This window comes from Lipophrys pholis (assembly GCF_963383615.2).
Source record: "Lipophrys pholis genome assembly, chromosome: 1".
Taxonomy (NCBI): Eukaryota; Metazoa; Chordata; class Actinopteri; order Blenniiformes; family Blenniidae; genus Lipophrys; species Lipophrys pholis.
Window position 1 is genome coordinate 29,163,096 of NC_137635.1, and position 17,877 is coordinate 29,180,972.

The following is a 17,877-nucleotide window of genomic DNA, read 5'->3' on the forward strand; positions in this document are numbered from 1 at the left end:
CGCTGCTGCCAACCATGCTCCCTCCGCCCGTGTATAAGCAAGGCAGACGACTGGTCCGGGCCACCATTAATGAATCAAGAAGAGCGTTCATGGATGTGCAACCTGTCAGTAATTCACCTTTGAGCATAAATCAAAACATAAATTCATTTAGAAACAACCCCAGTTGTTGTTTTAAAAAGTTGGAAGGAAACATTCATCTTTATATAACAAAGGGCATGGTAAAAACATTATATCCTTGGAATGAGTGACAGTGCAACGTTAGATAATGTTACTCATTTCACAAAGCACAATTCTTAAAAGTTATAACTCGCATAAGAAGACTGCACATGCCGCATGATTTCATTGTTAAAGGCACTACGACAAACATTTTTTTGCTTATTAAATAAGTCTCATGTGGATGAATCTTTGTTGTTCACACTTATTAAAGTGCCTTGTGAAAGACACAAGGTAACACACATTTGAGAAGTGAAACAAAAATTATATGATACTCAGTCCTGTGATACTGAGGGGACTAAAATACTTTGTTGAATCACCTTTCACTGCAGTTACTGCTAAACGTATTCTGGGGTGTGTCTCTACCAGCTTTGCACATAAACACACTGCATTTTTTGTCCATTCTTCTTAGCAAAACAAAACATCTGTGAACTGCCACCACCATGTTTCACATGGTGGATGGTGTGTCCAGGTTCATGGTGGCAGCATCGCGTTGCGGGGGGCTTTTCTTCAGCAGGGACAGGGAAGCTGCTCAGAGTTGATGGGAGGATGGATGGAGCTAAATATGAAGCCTGAATCCTACTGAGGATCCTTGGCAAGATTTGAAAACTGCTGTTCACAGATGCTCTCCAATCTGACAACTGGAGCTGTTGTGCAAAGAAGAATGGACAAAAAATGCAGTGTGTAGATGTGCAAAGCTGGTAGAGACACACCTCAGAATACTTTTAGCTGTAACTGCAGTGAAATGTGGTTCAAAGTATTTAGCCCCCTCTGTATTAGAGGACTGAGTATGATGTATCATTTTTGTTCCACTACTCAAATGTGTGTTACCTTGTGTTTGTCGATCACTGAAAACCCCAATGAAAAATATTTGTCTTTGTGAACAGACAAAAATGCAGTGTGCAGATTTGCAAAGCTGGAGGCACACCCCAGAATACTTTAGATGGAACTGCAGTGGAAGGGGGTTCAACAAAGTTTGGTAGGAATGGGTTGAAAGAGCTTGAGTTGTGAGCTAATGATACTTGCTTTGCCCCAGTAGAGATACTTACCGTATCTATTTTATTTCTCATCATAGGTCGGAATCAACATGGTGGAATACCTCGAGCAGGCAAAAATTACGAGATCCTGCCCCCACGTCCTCCTGCTGGAGAGCGGGACGCACTCCTCACAGGCCTTTTCTGTAATCTCGGGGAGGACAATTGAGGCCGAAACAGCCCTTGCAGCAGTAGGTTTGTTTCAAAAGTTTTTATGTTTTTGACCTGAACTATCCGAAAGAGTGCACGCCAACATGGCAATTCATCCAAAGCGTGATCTTTGAACTGGAGGGAACCGTTTCCCCAGCAGTTGGCTTCCTCGGGAGCCAGCTTCTAGCACTGGCCTCCAGTTAGGCCAGGACACCGTTTTGGCGGAGGTATCATCCTACAATTGTTTCTAGATGTTCTGTTTTTTTACAATTACAGGAATTTTGTTCATTAAAATATTGTGTTCTGTAAATTGTAATTAATTGTTCATAAAAAAATGTTGCAAAATTGTTCATATGTTTACTATTTAAAAGTTTGTAAATCACTGTTCCCTGTTTTTGATAGTTTAGTTTAAATATTTTGTATTTGGTGAATTTTGAATTGTAATAAATATTTATTTTTAATTTTTTGTGTCGGAGTATATTTAATCAATAAATAGACAATAACAATATATAATTATAATAAAATATTAATTAGAAATGAGCCTATGGTTGGGTTTTATGAACAACCCAACTGATTGAGTAGAAATAACCCAACAGTAGAGTCAAATTGAGCTGATGGTTGGGTTTTATAAACAACCCAACTGATTGAGTAGAAATAACCCAACAGTAGAGTCAAATTGAGCCTGTGGTTGGGTTTTATAAACAACCCAACTGTTGGTTTAAAGAGGCCAACCCAACGTGTTGGGTTAAAATAACCCAGCATGTGTTCTGTCCAATAGTTAACCAGTGTTGGGTTAAAAAATAACCCAGGTTGGGTTATTTTTAACCCAACATTTTTAAGTGTGTAGTTTCCTGTGTTCCCCCAATTTTCAGTGCCTTCTGTTTCAAGTTCCCGTGGCCCCTGTGCCCCCCCCGCCCTGCCCCCCCCCCCCCCCCCCGCCCTGCCCCCCCCCCCCCCCCCGCCCTGCCCCCCCCCCCCCCCCCCCAAATGCATCAAGATTACTAAGGCGTGCAATCCTGGAGGAAACACTGATATCCTTTCAGGAGATGTGCATAACAGAGGATTCTTCATCAGAATGCAGTCATGATCAGGACAGTGACTGTGTCCCATCGTACTCTGAGGCCCTCAGACGGCGATGAGGTTCACACAATGCCAACACTGAAATGAACAAGCCCCAAAGTCCAAGAATCTGAAAAATCTCGACAGAAATTTAACTGATTCACAAAAAACTGTTCAACAGAAAAACGTTGGAGACATTGACTCGAATGACAATGGAAACACTAAAGATGGGAACAAGGACAAAGATGATGAAGATGAGGGTAGGCCACATGTCACCGTTAAAAAATGCACAAAAGGAAAAAAGTTGAAATGGGATGAAAAATACTATTGTGTGTATTTGTGTCAAAAACCACAGAGCAAAATGGCATGGCACCTAACACGGAAACACAGCGATGAAAAAGAAGTGGCTGAAGCAGTCATTCTTCCACTAAGATCCAAGAACCGGCGCCAAATGTTAAAGCTGCTCCGCGGAAACGACGATTTCTACCATAACATTAATGTGCTGGAGAAAGAACACGGTGAGATCTTCACGTACAGCCAACAGACAATAGAGATGCAGATTATTTACCATAAAACACGTGACAGCTCCCGTAATCATTGCTGGTGCGCTGAGCGAACGGATTTTAAATGGGGAGGGGGGGGCTAAATGTGATGGGCCATGTAAAACATATCAACTAAAAAAAACTACCTGACTAAACATCCATCTTAAATGTCAGGAAAGAGACCTGGCTTGCACCCCTAACTAACACCCCCCCGTGTCACAATGTGTTATGGATTCTTCTTAAAAACAGAACTATGGAAACACGAGAAAGTGTGTCTAAAGACAATGAATGTTCTAGATGAATCAAAAATAAAGAAAGAACCGAAGAGTCCAATCTGCTATCCCATATCAAGGACCGTCATCTGAGAGGTGTTCAACCATTGTGAGAAGAACGGTGACTGACGAGGTGTCATGTGACGTGAAAAATGACCCTGATTTGTTAATTTGGTGACAGGCTCTTGGAGAACATGGAGGTGAAAAGTCAAAAGATGAGAGAACTGGGGCGGTTGCTACAGTCCCGGGGTCACCCCCTCACGCGGACTCCCGCCCCCTCAGTCAAAATGTAGTATTTTATTTATATTGTTTTCAGTCCATCTGTTCAAAACAACCCAAAACTCGGAAGAAACTCCACTGACTTGTTAAAACCATAATGAACAGTTTCAGAAATTCAAATTCCAAATTTTCAGTGGTCCTTGAACCCACCACACGATCACGCACTTCACGTCATCGTACACTAAGAATTGTTGGGTTATTTTTTCAACCCAACAGCTGAGTTAAGATTGTTGGGTAGTTTAATTGGGTTGTTGAAGTTTAAAACCGTAGAGAAGTTAATTGTTACTACAGGGAAAATACCTTTGATTTAACGTTACTGAATGAGTTATTTATGATATGTTTGTTTTATTTTAATTCTTTGTGTTGGTTTTGCAGTTTGATTCTCCCACCTCATGGATGATTTCGTTAGATCCAAATTGATTGAGTGGCAGCTTCCCGGGCTCATTGACATCGTGTTGCGGGGAGCTTTTCTTCAGCAGGGACAGGGAAGCTGCTCAGAGTTGATGGGAGGATGGCTGGATGGAGCTAAATATGAAGCCTGAATCCTACTGAGGATCTTTGGCAAGATTTGAAAACTGCTGTTCACAGATGCTCTCCAATCTGACAACTGGAGCTGTTGTGCAAAGAAGAATGGACAAATAATGCAGTGTGTAGATGTGCAAAGCTGGTAGAGACACACCTCAGAATACTTTTAGCTGTAACTGTAGTGAAATGTGGTTCAAAGTATTTAGCCCCCTCTGTATTAGATGACTGAGTATGATGTATCATTTTTGTTTCACTACTCAAATGTGTGTTACCTTGTGTTTGTCGATCAATGAAAACCCCAATGAAAAATATTTGTCTTTGTGAACAGACAAAAATGCAGTGTGCAGATTTGCAAAGCTGGAGGCACACCCCAGAATACTTTAGATGGAACTGCAGTGGAAGGGGGTTCAACAAAGTTTGGTAGGAATGGGTTGAAAGAGCTTGAGTTGTGAGCTAATGATACTTGCTTTGCCCCAGTAGAGATACTTACCGTATCTATTTTATTTCTCATCATAGGTCGGAACCAACATGGTGGAATACCTCGAGCAGGCAAAAACGACGAGATCCTGTCCCCATGTCCTCCTGCTGGAGAGCGGGACGCACTCCTCACAGGCCTTTTCTGTAATCTCGGGGAGGACAATTGAGGCCGAAACAGCCCTTGCAGCGGTGGATGTTTGTTTTAAAAGTTTTTATGTTTTTGACTTGCACTACCCGAAAGAGTGCACGCCAACATGGCAGTTCCTCCAAAGTGTGGTTTTTGAACTGGAGGGAACCGTTTCACCAGCAGTTGGCTTCCTCAGGAGCCAGCTTCTATCACTGGCCTCCAGTTAGGCCAGGACACCGTTTCTCCTGTAGATATCGTCCTACAATTGTTTTTAGATAATTTTAATGTTTTTTGTTCTGAAAAGATTGTCATTGTTCCCTGTTTTTTTTTTAAAATTACAATTACAGGAATTTTGTTAATTAAAATATTTTTGTGTTCTGTAAATTGTGATAAATTGTTCATAAAATGTTTTTTGCAAAATTGTTCATATGTTTAGTATCTAAAAGTTTGTGTCAATCACTGTTCCCTGTTTTTTATAAAGTTTAATTAAAATATTTTGTATTTGGTGAATTTTGTATTTTAATAAATATTTATTCTTAATTGTTTGTGTCAGAGTATATTTAATCAATAAATAGACATTATATAATTATAATAAAATATTAATAATTAGAAATGAGCAACCCAGCAGTGTAGTCAACGTGAGCTTATGGTTGGGTTATATAAACAACCCAACTGTTGGTTTAAAGAGGCCAACCCAACTTGGGTCAAAATAACCCAGCATGTGTTCTGTCCAATAGTTAACCAGTGTTGGGTTAAAAAATATCCCAGGTTGGGTTATTTTTAACCCAACATTTTTAAGAGAGTACACTAAGAATTGTTGGGTTATTTTTCAACCCAACAGCTGAGTTAAGACTGTTGGATAGTTTAATTGGGTTGTTTTCATTAAGTTGGGTAATCTAAGAACCCAACTTGCTGGGTTATTGTCATTGGTAGTTGGGTTATTAGCTGTTGGGTTGTAATTTCCATTATACTGTGTTGTGTTATTTCGGACTACCCAACATGTTGGGTTGACAATCGCGCACGCGCGACCAACAGTAACGTTCCTCCCAGGTGACACCCACTCATTCGACCACCAGTTGCTAGCAGTGCCCGGATGCTGGATCGGAAAAATCTCGCTACGCCAAGACATACTGAGACTCAGCTCTTTACAAATCAAGGTTTGTTACGTGTGCACTATTGTTTCACCACATTGTTTAATTTATATGAATAATATGTATATAAAGCTTATTGTAGTAACCAGGTATGTTGGTCATACGAATGGTTCAACGTAATATGAGCGTGTGTAGCAGTGATTGTGAGCTACATAGATACAAGGAAGCCTTTGCGGCCACGGCTTTAGGGAATATGAGGTTTAGATGTGAGTTAATGACGCACCAATGAGCAACGTTACTATCTATTGGTAAGTCAGCAAGCTGTTAGCTAACATTATTAGCATGCACAAACTCCATTTCATTAAACGTAGCAAGTTAGCATGTTAGCCTGGGCGCTATGTAGCAGTTTTGAAGTAACTCGAGTATATTTGCTTTAAAGTTAGGACAACGTGAGGTTTTTCATCAATTTGGCTTCCATATATAACAACGTAAGTAGGAGAGTGTTGTAAACCTGAGTGAAGGAAAAATATATTATGAGTCCTATTGACCGCGGTGGGGGAATGCTTTTTGTTTTGGCTACATGCTACACTGCTGGCTACATGCTAGAAGGCCTCAGCTAGCTAGCCAGTCCGCGCTGTATTAGCCAGCTTGAGTTTGCAGAGGCGGAACCGGTAACTTTCTAATTTGCTCCAGTCGAAGTTTAAAACCGTAGAGAAGTTAATTGTTACGACAGTGAAAATACCTTTGATTTAACGTTACTGAATGAGTTATTTATGATACGTTTGTTTTATTTTAATTCTTTGAGTTGGTTTTGCAGTTTGATTCTCCCACCTCATGGATGATTTCGTGAGATCCAAATTGATTGAGTGCCAGCTTCCCGGGATCATTGACAGGTTTAGTGGTAAGTCAATTTAAGTTGTTTCAATGTCACATTATTTTATTGGTACTAACTTGGTAGCCACTACTATTATAAATAAATTGACATAATATTATAATATAATATTGACATATTATTTAAATGACCTTGTTTCTCAATTTGTCTCCATCTTTTAGATTGCACAGGACTTTGCGCTCCTTCACGGTGAGGCTGCCCCAAAGCTGTTTGAGAAGTGGGTTCCTCTTTATGCAGACAAGATAATAAGTCTTGTGAAACGCGAAGGGAAACTCACCGATGTGGATGAACGGAGAGCTCGGGGTAATTTGATATGTTGTGCAAATATGTGATTTTATACCATGATTTTCTTGTAACCTAATGACACTTAGAAGAAGAGAAACAATCTCAGCACATCTCGTGTCACGGGTGCGTCGGAGCGAGGTGCCACCCAGACTGAATCAAAATTAGAAAAAGGCTCCCGCATACTGTAAACTGCACAGCTTTTATTTTCAACGTTTCAGTCGTTGGCTGTACGTGGGACAGCATATATATATATATATATATATGCAGTTAACTGTGTGCGGGAGCCTTTTTCTAATTTTAACCTAATGACACTTAAAATTTGAACTTAACTTACAAAAACACTCAAACGCAAAAGTCACCTATGTAAACTGCAGAAGAAAGGAAGAAAAGATGGGGGGTGCTCAAAGAGGATTGTTACATGTAAGTTAGCTTGATGGGATTTGTTTTTAATTATAGATGGATATGGATGACAATTGCTGCCAATTTGGAAGGCATTTTGACTTTTTTTTTATTGTATTACAGCTATTCAAGTCTATATTGACACCCATAATTGTTCTCCTACAGATGCCAAGGGGGAAGTCGCCCTGGCGCTGCTGCCAACCATGCTCCCTCCGCCCGTGTATAAGAAAGGCAGACGACTGGTCCGGGCCACCATTAATGAGTCAAGAAGAGCATTCATGGATGTGCAACCTGTCAGTAATTCACCTTTGAGCATAAATCAAAACATAAATTCATTTAGAAACAACCCCAGTTGTTGTTATAAAAAGTTGGAAGGAAACATTCATCTTTATATAACAAAGGGCATGGTAAAAACATTATATCCTTGGAATGAGTGACAGTGCAACGTCAGATAATGTTACTCATTTCACAAAGCACAATTCTTAAAAGTTATAACTCGCATAAGACGACTGCACATGCCACATGATTTCATTGTTAAAGGCACGACGACAAACATTTTTTTGCTTATTAAATAAGTCTCATGTGGATGAATCTTTGTTGTTCACACTTATTTAAGTGCCTTGTGAAAGTATTCATACCCCTTGAACTTATACGCCCCTTGTCATGTAGCAACCACAAACTTAAATACTTTTTATTGGGGTTTTCAGTGATCGACAAACACAAGGTAACACACATTTGAGAAGTGAAACAAAAATGATATGATACTCAGTCCTCTAATACAGAGGGGGTTTTCTGGGGTGTGTCTCTACCAGCTTTGCACATATACACACTGCATTTTTTGTCCATTCTTCTCTGCAAAACAAAACATCTGTGAACTGCCACCACCATGTTTCACATGGTGGATGGTGTGTCCAGGTTCATGGTGGCAGCATCGTGTTGCGGGGAGCTTTTCTTCAGCAGGGACAGGGAAGCTGCTCAGAGTTGATGGGAGGATGGATGGAGCTAAATATGAAGCCTGAATCCTACTGAGGATCTTTGGCAAGATTTGAAAACTGCTGTTCACAGATGCTCTCCAATCTGACAACTGGAGCTGTTGTGCAAAGAAGAATGGACAAATAATGCAGTGTGTAGATGTGCAAAGCTGGTAGAGACACACCTCAGAATACTTTTAGTTGTAACTGCAGTGAAATGTGGTTCAAAGTATTTAGCCCCCTCTGTGATCTGTGATTTTCTGTGATCTCGGGGAGGACAATTGAGGCCGAAACAGCCCTTGCAGCGGTGGATGTTTGTTTTAAAAGTTTTTATGTTTTTGACTTGCACTACCCGAAAGAGTGCACGCCAACATGGCAGTTCCTCCAAAGTGTGGTTTTTGAACTGGAGGGAACCGTTTCACCAGCAGTTGGCTTCCTCAGGAGCCAGCTTCTATCACTGGCCTCCAGTTAGGCCAGGACACCGTTTCTCCTGTAGATATCGTCCTACAATTGTTTTTAGATAATTTTAATGTTTTTTGTTCTGAAAAGATTGTCATTGTTCCCTGTTTTTTTTAAAATTACAATTACAGGAATTTTGTTAATTAAAATATTTTTGTGTTCTGTAAATTGTGATAAATAATTGTTCATAAATTTTTGCAAAATTGTTCATATGTTTAGTATCTAAAAGTTTGTGTAAATCACTGTTCCCTGTTTTTGATAAGGTTTGTTAATTAAAATATTTTGTATTTTAATAAATATTTATTCTTAATTTTTTGTGTCAGAGTATATTTAATCAATAAATAGACAATAACAATATTATATAATTATAATAAAATAATAATTAATTAATAAGTAAATAATTAGAAATTAGCAACCCAGCAGTGTAGTCAAATTAAACCAACAGTTGGGTTGTTTATATAACCCAACCATAGGCTCAAAGAGGCCAACCCAACTTGTTGGGTCAAAATAACCCAGCATGTGTTCTGTCCAATAGTTAACCAGTGTTGGGTTAAAAAATATCCCAGGTTGGGTTATTTTTAACCCAACATTTGTAATGTCCATAAAAACTTTCAGGTCACTGAGCCATTTGAGATGGTCGGCATGGACCTAATGAGGCTGACAAAAACCGAGGGAGGCCACCAATACATTTGTGTCATGGTGGACTACTTCACCAAGTGGGTCGAGGCCTACCCACTCAAAACTAAGACGGCTGATGAAGTAACAATGTGCATTTTGGATTTCATCTACAAATTTGGTGCGCCGCAGAGACTGCTCACTGATCAGGGCAGGGAATTCAAAAACCAGGTGGTCATTCTTTAATAAACATGAAAATTTGTTGTGGTCGTAGAGCACATGAACTAACTACTTTTTACCTATAATTTTGTTCCCAAGGTGAACCTCAACCTGTGTAAAAAAACTGGGTATAGAGCGGGTTATCTGTGCCCCATACCATCCACAAACGAATGGCTTGGTTGAAAAGCTCAATGGCACCATACAGAGGTAAGTTAACTCAATGGCCTAGTATCACACAAGAAAAGCTATTTTGTGAGCGTAATTACTGTGCATGTTCAGGTCTCTCAACAAACTGGCCAGAGACAAACCCACTGACTGGGACAAATTTCTGCAGTCAACGATGTTTGCTCTGCGAACCAAAAAACAGTTGACCACAAAATACAGTCCATATTTTCTTCTGTTTGGACGAGAGGCACGATACCCATCCCAGGTGCCTCTGGAGTATGAAGTAAGACCCTAACTTTACTTCACTAAAGGGTTTCTGTGCGAAATAGGCAGAAAACGTCTAACTTTATTTCTTCTTCAGGTGACAACTGAAAGGGCAGAGACGTTGGTGGGCAGTGACGAACAATTCCAGGGGCTGGCCACCCAGCCAATTATCCACAAAGCTGCCAGGGATAATGTGGTGAAGACTCAGCAGATGGTCGCTAAAAGGAAGGCAAGGGAGGGAGTGGATGATGAATTTATGGTTGGGGACCTCGTTTTGAAAAAAAATGTAAAAGAACAAGAAAGGAAAGGAGGAAAATTGGCGAGGGACATGCTGGGGCCCTATAGAATAACTAAGATCCAAGAGAAGGTGGTCAGCCTATCTGCAAAAGGAGAAACATCTATTGCAAATGTTGACCACTTGAAAAAATACATTGAGCCACAGGAGCGGGTCCCAGCAAGGCTCAAAAAGGTGTCCAACTCAGCACCCACAGGAAGAAACCATCCCCATGAGAAGCCCTCCCTCCCTCTGCCCTCACCTTCTGTCAACAGTGATTCCTCCCAATGTAATAGTACATTACAGAATGCGATGTAATTGTTAAAAGTATTTCTTTTGAAATGAAGAAATTTGATGACCCAAATTTCTAGCTCTGGACAAAATCTCCTCCATTGGTGGTGAAATTATATGGTCCAAAATTGGACCATATAAGCTTTTCACAGAAGATGTTTGCAAGTTGGGACCAGGGAGAGCGCTGGAGAGTGAGGCGGGTGTCTTCAGTCTCAGAGGGGCTTGAGGTATTGTTTTATCATTATTGCACAAATGGCTCATACTTCACGCACACTATGTCCTTTTCTTTGAAGGTAATGAATGCGTACCTACAAATGCTGAGCAGGAGGGCACCGCATCCAACTGCAGTAATTGACACATTTGAGATGACTGCTATATGGAAGGGGACTCCAAGGGCTTGCGAAAGGTAGGGCAGATACTTTTGATTGAATTGATTGAAATGTTTATTTCGAATAAGGTACGAAAACAAGAAAAAAAAGAAAAGAAAATTAACAACAAAGTTTTCCTCAAATAAATAAATGAATAACAGTAATAATAATATCAAATAAATCAAGAAAAACATTGTCAGATGAGTATTCGAAAAGGAGTGAGAAGAAGTAAAAACTTATTTACTCTCACCCCTTGTCACAAGTAAATAATATAATTACTTCCTTCCAACACACACCCACACGCACATGCACACACGCCCTGTGTAGCATATAGAACAGGGGTCACCAACACAGTGCCCGCGGGCACCAGGTCGCCCGCAAGGACCACACAAGTCGCCCGCAGGCCTGTTCTAAAAATAGCACAACTCAATAGTGAGCTGCGTCTAAAATTTAATTTTGTTCCGTTGCTATTCTGTTTTAATCACACTTGCATTCATATAGATTTGATTTAAAATGACAATATCTTAAAAATATGTTCATTATATATTAAGTTTAAGTTTTCTCTAGTTCAAAGGTCAGTATTGTGCACGTGACAAAACAAAACCAGTGTCCGTGGAGAGTAAGCTAGCGGGCGCAGCGGAGATGGGTGCTGAATGCAGTTTCTTACCCCAAAAACATGGCAGAAAAACGAAAGAAAACTTATCACTTTCACAACGAATGGGAGGAGGAGTTCTTTTTTACGACTGTAAAAGAAACCTGCGTGTGTCTGATTTGCGGGGCAACTGTGGCGACGGCAAAGCGGCACAATGTGGAGAGACACTTCACTTCGTGTCACAAAAGCTACCATGCTAACTACCCACTGGGAAGCGCACTACGGGCAGAAAAAGCCTGTGAGCTAAAGGCAGCTTTGGGTAAGCAACAGTCTTTTTTCACAAGGCCGGCGAAAAAGTCAGAGAAAGCGACTGAAGCCTCGTTTAGAGCCACACAATTTTGGTCAAGAAGAAGAAGAAGGCGTTTTCAGACGGAGAGGTTGTCAAAGAAGCAATGATGATAATTGCTAATACTGTACTTAAAGACGAGAAAATAGGAACCGATCTAATCTCCACTCTCTCCGACGTCCAACTGGGGGCATCTACGATGGCTAGACGAGTGTCAGCTATGTCTGGTAACTTGGTCGATCAGCTGGACCGGGATCTGGCCAAGTGCAGGTGGTTCAGCATCCAGTGCGACGAGTCCGTGGACAGCAGCAGTACAGCACAGCTGTTGATTTTTGTCCGGATGGTGTTTGAAGATTTCTCCACAAGAGAAGAACTCATGACACTACTGCCCTTAAAGACAACTACAAGGGGAGTTGACATCTATAACGCGGTGAAGGAGTTTTTCGAGCAGAAAAAGGTACCATTGGAAAAGCTGGTCGCGGTGACTACAGACGGGGCTCCTGCTATGATAGGCAGACATGTGGGTTTCATCGCTCACTGTAAAGGGGACCCAGACTTCCCAAAATTTCTGCATTACCACTGCATCATTCACCAGCAGTCGTTATGTGCAAAAGTGATCGGTTTTGGGCACGTGATGACTCCCGTTGTGAAAATCATAAACAACATCCGCTCCAAAGCAAAACAGCACAGGATTTTCAAGGTGCTACTGGAAGAGATGTCATCTGAATATGGTGATCTGTTGCTGCACACAGAAATCAGATGGCTCAGCAGAGGACGAGTTTTACTTCGTTTTTTGTCACTTTTGGGTGAAATCAAAGAGTTCATGCAGACCAAAGGCGAAGACGTCTCACTGCTAGAGGACACAGAGTGGACACTTGACCTTGCATTTTTGACGGACATTACCGGGAAACTAAACCTACTGAACTGTGAGTTGCAAGGCAAAGGTAAGACTGTTGTGGATATGATAAGTGCTTGAAATGCATTTAAAGCCAAGATGAACATTTTTCTGTGAATTTGCAGAGAAAAAATGTGGTGCACTTTCCCTCAGTGCAGTCAGTGCTGAAAGACAATGCTTCTGCATCTGAGACATTTGACAAAGTTGCAGGAAAGTACTGTGAAGCCATCAACAGAATTGGCCAAGAGTTTGAGAATAGGTTTTGTGACCTTGAACAGCTTGAGCCATGTGTGTCATTCATTTCCAACCCCTTCATGAATGTGGACACAACAATCCTTGCTGAGCAACTAAGTGCAACGTTCACCTTGGATGCTGGACAGGTGGAGATTGAGATCATAACATTGCAAAATGACCTCCACCTCAAAGCCTATCAGGCTGCACCAAACTTTTGGTGCCTTGTTGACACAGAAGTACAGTGGTGTATGCACAGCAGCTATGAAGGTGGCCAGCCCATTTGGTTCAACCTATCTCTGTGAATCAGCGTTCTCCGATATGAACTTCATTAAGAACAAACACAGAACACGCCTCACTGATGCACATCTGAAATATGCACTCACAGTTGCAGTGTCAAGTTACACACCAGATTACAATGCACTGGTGAACCGCATGCAATGCCAATCTTCCCATTAACTACAAAGTTTAATTAAAAAGGTGAAGAATTGTGTTAAATTTAAAACTGTGTTCATGACATGTAACAATAAGTTTGTTAAAAATGTTAAAGATTTGGTCATGAGTTCAAAATGTGACAAGATTTCTTTTAAATATGTGAGTTGATTTTTCTTTAACATTAGATGATAACTTTTTGAAACATGGTGCAACATAGTTCATGATTTGTTAAAAGGTTTTGTCAGTGGCTAGTGAAAATGAGTGAAAGTGAAAATTCCTATGTAAATGTAGTGATGTACTGTAAGTGATCATCTGAAAATGTAACAGTTGCTGAGATAGAGATAAAGTGGTGGATATTGATATGTTTCCCATTTTGTTGTCACTGTTGTCACAGATGAGTATCATTAATGATTATTAATAATCTATTATTTCAAAAGAGTGTATCAAACTGGTAGCCCTTCGTGTGACTCAGTACCCATGAAGTAGCTCTCCGTTTCAAAAAAGTTGGTGACCCCTGATATAGAATATACAGGTACTTCTCAAAAAATTTGCATATTGTGATAAAGTTAATTATTTTCCATAATGTAGTGATAAAAATTAGACTTTCATATATGTTAGATTCATTACACACAACTGAAGTAGTTCAAGCCTTTTATTGATATAATATAGATGATTTTGGCAAAAAAGTAAAGAAAAACCAAAAATCCCCATCTCAAACAATTAGCATATCATAAAAAGGTACTCTAAATGAGATATTAACCTAATCATCTGGAGCACCACACCCACCCTTGAATCAACGAATTAACTCTAAACACCTGCAAAAGATTCCTGAGGCTTTTAAAACCTCCCAGCTGTTTCATTACTCAAAACCGCAATCATGGGTAAGACTGCCGACCTGACTACTGTCCAGAAGGCCATCATTGACACCCTCAAGCAAGAGGGTAAGACACAAAAAGACATTTCTGAGCGAATAGGCTGTTCCCAGAGTGCTGCATCAAGGCACCTCAGTGGGAAGTCTGTGGGAAGAGAAAAGTGTGGCAGAAAACGCTGCACAACCAGTAGAGGTGACCGGACCCGGAGGAAGATTGTGGAGAAGGACCGATTCCAGACCTTGGGGGACCTGCGGAAGCAGTGGACTGAGTCTGGAGTGGAAACATCCAGAGCCACCGTGCACAGGCGTGTGCAGGAAATGGGCTACAGGTGCCGCATTCCCCAGGTCAAGCCACTTTTGAACAAGAAACAGCGGCAGAAGCGCCTGACCTGGGCTACAGAGAAGCAGCACTGGACTGTTGCTCAGTGGTCCAAAGTACTTTTTTCGGATGAAAGCAAATTTTCCATGTCATTCGGAAATAAAGGTTCCAGAGTCTGGAGGAAGACTGGGGAGAAGGACATGCCAAAATGCCTGAAGTCCAGTGTCAAGTACCCACAGTCAGTGATGGTCTGGGGTGCCATGTCAGCTGCTGGTGTTGGTCCACTTTGTTTTATCAAGGGCAGGGTCAATGCAGCTAGCTATCAGGAGATTTTGGAGCACTTCATGCTTCCATCTGCTGAAAAGCTTTATGGAGATGAAGATTTCCTTTTTCAGCATGACCTGGCACCTGCTCACAGTGCCAAAACCACTGGCAAATGGTTTACTGACCATGGTATTACTGTGCTCGATTGGCCCGCCAACTCTCCTGACCTGAACCCCATTGAGAATATGTGGGATATTGTGAAGAGGAAGTTGAGAGACACCAGACCCAACACTGTGGATGAGCTTAAGGCCGCTATCAAAGCATCCTGGGCCTCCATAACACCTGAGCAGTGCCACCGGCTGATTGACTCCATGCCACGCCGCATTGAAGCAGTCATTTCTGCAAAAGGATTCCCGACCAAGTATTGAATGCATAACTGAACATAATTATTTGAAGGTTGACTTTTTTTTGTATTAAAAACACTTTTCTTTTATTGGTCAGATGAAATATGCACATTTTTTGAGATGGGGATTTTTGGTTTTTCTTTACGTTTTTGCCAAAATCATCTATATTAAATCAATAAAAGGCTTAAACTACTTCAGTTGTGTGTAATGAATCTAAAATATATGAAAGTCTAATTTTTATCATTACATTATGGAAAATAATGAACTTTATCACAATATGCTAATTTTTTGAGAAGTACCTGTATATACATACACGTCCATTCATACATATCTACAGACAGACATAAACACCTATACCCACACACAAGCCCACAGTGCAAGGAAAGAAACAACAAAATATAAAATATACTTGCAGTGGTTGTTGTGGTACGACTGTGAATTACAGGTAAAAGTCTGTGGTTCATTTGTTTTTGTTTTTTAGTTGGATGTGGCAGATACAGTGGTTCTGTTGGGGGCGGTATGTGAAGAACGACACTGGACTTTAGTGGCAAGTGCATTGTTCTGTGACTAAATGTTCCACTATTTAATCCTCACACTGAGTACGACATGTAATTTCTGTAAAAGGTGATGTATCCAAATGATGGCAAAGCCATCTTAATCGACCCATTTGGTGCCACGACAGCCCAGCTAAAACAATGCTGTGATTCCACAAGGTAAAAATCTCTGACAAGTGCAGTTGAACTGTTTGACATTCAATGTAATACAACTATTGTCTTTAGAGCTTTCCTCAGAAAGAAGAAGCCAAATATTGGGCGGTGGACAGCACAAACCGTGTCCCATCCCCGGCAGCAAGACAGCACCTCATGTGGCGTGATTGTCTGCAAAGTAAGACTGTGTTCATGGAGAAGTATGGTATGTTTCCAGAGAAGAAATGTAACAATTCCTTTCTTTTTAGGCCGCAGAAGCACTGCTTCTCAAAGGGGACATGGAATTTCGTGTTGAGTCCACCATTCTCGAACACCGAAGAGAAATGGCCCAAAGCCTTATTGAAAATTCTGGTTGGTATAATGATGTGCTCAATAATTCATTATATGCTGTTTTTGGAATGTTTTGTTTCTCATAGATGATCTGACGGACTTGTGCCGCAGTTGTGGGGAGAGGGACATTTCAGAGGGTCCGTTGACAGAATGGGTAGGTCACTTTAAACTGACAATAAGAATTACTTGAGACGTTTGACTCTAACTACATATGTTTCCATCCCTAGGTTGAATGTTCCAACTGCGAAAAATGGTTCCATTGCCTTTGTGTGGGGGAACCAAACACAGGAGAGGACTTTTTCTGTCCAGCATGCTAGTTTAAAACCGGGGTGGGTTTGCAAGGTTTCTATCTACCTCTCTGTCTTTCCTATCCCTTCCATTCCTCTATCCCTTCACCCCAACCGGCCAGCAGAAAGCCTCCACCTCTGAGTCTGGTTTCTGCAAAGGTTTCTTCCTGTTAGAGGGAGTTTTTCCTTTCCACAGTCGCAAATGTGCTTGCTCATGTGGATTTGTTGGGCTTTTCTCTTTTAAATCTCCTAAAAATTACTGTGTTGTATGTGCTGCTATATAAATAAAATTGAATTGAATGTGACCATCTGTTAACACACACTCCATGTTAAGACGTGACGGAAGTTGCTTTTTGTCTATCCAGAGTGCTATAACAGCTAAATAATCAACAACCTACAATGGACAGTTTATTGAAACAGCCCATGCCTACATGAATAGTTGGTGAAAAATACAATTAAAAAACAGTTTTCAGTCAAGTAAGTGTCTGTATGACTTCCCACTGATGCTTGATCTAACAGATCAACAACCTGACAGGGGCAGGGGCAACTTCAGGGCAGATGTGTCTGTGTACACACCCCATGTTAAGATGTGACCAGCGTTATAGCCCCGCCCCTTTCGTGACGTCAGCGGCTGCCGATGTTAGCTTCGCCAGTTTATTTTTTATTCAAAGTGCTTAAAAAAGAGAAATAATCAAGCAACCGACAATGGATACGAGTTGCAGTAATGTTTATTGAACGAGCCAGTGTGAACATAAATAGTGTCGCCATGCCAGGCCAATAATAATGGAATGTGACCGTCTGTTTTCACACACTCCATGTTAAGATGTGACCAGCGTTATAGCCCCGCCCCTTTCGTGACGTCTCAAGACCCGATGTTGGTCTCAGTATTATCAGTAACTCTGAAATGAGCGGGTGCTGCAGCAGCTGAATGACACACACGGTCCCACATGTTCATCAAACAAAGATATACACTTACAGAAGGTAATATACTATGAAACTTTATTGTGAATGCGCTTAACAGGCGTTCGCCAGGACAGCTATGAGCCTCCGTCGACTTTTCAACATCTGCTGTTGCTAGCAGTAACAACTGACGCTACAGCAGCTCGGTCACCAGTTAAAATGGTCACCTGTTAATATGGAACACCGGGACTCTGAAGGAGGTTGGTCAGCAATTAGAATGGAAACCAGTTAATCTGAAACACCAGCACATTTGGGTGACGGGGGG